Source organism: Psammomys obesus, unplaced genomic scaffold (assembly GCF_907164565.1).
Source record: "Psammomys obesus unplaced genomic scaffold, mPsaObe1.curated_primary_1811, whole genome shotgun sequence".
In the NCBI taxonomy this organism is placed as follows: domain Eukaryota; kingdom Metazoa; phylum Chordata; class Mammalia; order Rodentia; family Muridae; genus Psammomys; species Psammomys obesus.
Genome location: NW_026585686.1, coordinates 13311543 through 13312756, shown reverse-complemented (window position 1 = coordinate 13312756; position 1214 = coordinate 13311543). Strand labels below are relative to the sequence as shown.

Sequence of the window (1214 nt, the reverse complement as noted above, 5' to 3'; positions counted from 1 at the left end):
TAAAATGGGGCTGTAGTCAGGCTAGTAGAGAATTCTTTAATTAGTGGTTGATGGTGGAGAGCCCAGCCCATAGCAGTTGGTGCTAATGCTGGGCTGGTGGCCTCATGTTATATGAGAAGGCAGGTGAGCATTGCATGAGAGGTCTGTAAGCAGTACTCTTCTGGCCTCTGCATCAGGTCCTTCCTCCAGGTCCCTGCTCTTTTTGAGTTCCTGTCCTGACTTACTTCAATAATGAACTACAATGAAAATATAAAACAAATAAACCCTCTTTCCCCCTCCCCAACTTGCTTTTGGTTTTTTGTTTGTTTGTTTTGTTTTTGTTTTTTTTCTTACAACAGAAAGAAACCCTATCTAAAACAGAAATTGGTACCAGGATAGACCTGCCCATGCTGTTTTGGGCAAGATTATGAAAGGTTGTTGGAACTTCAGGCAAGAAAAGCTATTGCATGTTCAAGGCTTAGTAAGCTATTTTTTGGGTGCTTGGAAGAAAAGAAGAATGGAGAGAATGGAGGTCTGGCTTCTAAAGTTCCAGAGGGAAGTTTGATCATTACCTAAAGAGTATCAGGCAGTTTCATATTTGATATTTTGAGTTAATATTCTGTGGTTGTGGTCAGTTGGGGCTGAATAGTCAGCAGTGATTAATAAGAGATTGGTACCATTGAAGAGAAACTTTTCCTTTTTGGGGGAAACTGATGTTGGTTAGCTGGAGCTGAGAAGTTAACAGTGATGAAGAAGAATCTCTGGTCTACAAGTGAGTCCAGGACAACATTGAAAACCCTGCCTTGAAAAACAACAAAAACAAAAGAAAAAATACACATAAAAACAAACAAACAAACAACAAACAAAGAAGAGGAAGAGAAAGGAGACCAGATGTACCTCAAGAGGTCTATCAGGTGTCTGCTGTGTCACATGTGCGTCAGTAGGTGGCAGAGGGGAGAGAGGCTGTGTCTACTCTTCGTGTTCTTACCTACAAACATCTCAATGATTAGTTCCTGAAAAAAGCCAGCCTGAAGAAGCCCCAGGTCAAGGAATGAATGAGCTGGAGACTAGAAGAATCTCACCTGTGACCATGGTCCCTGGCAGGAGTGAGCACAAGATAGACAGCCCTACCCTGGGCCCACTTGGGCGGGCCTTGGTGACAAGTGACCCCAAGACATCCACCAGACTGGTACCATGGGTTCAGGGAGCTAGGCTGAGGTGACCACCAACCCGAG

General features: G+C 43.7%; 1 non-coding gene across 1 annotated transcript; it reads left to right on the top strand.

Annotated features, from left to right (window-relative positions):
• The first annotated feature begins 871 nt into the window (after positions 1-871).
• On the top strand, positions 872-1000 carry LOC129665250 (small nucleolar RNA SNORA17). Its single transcript, XR_008718360.1, has one exon. It is a non-coding gene; the product is annotated as a small nucleolar RNA SNORA17 (small nucleolar RNA).
• Positions 1001-1214: the final 214 nt, after the last annotated feature.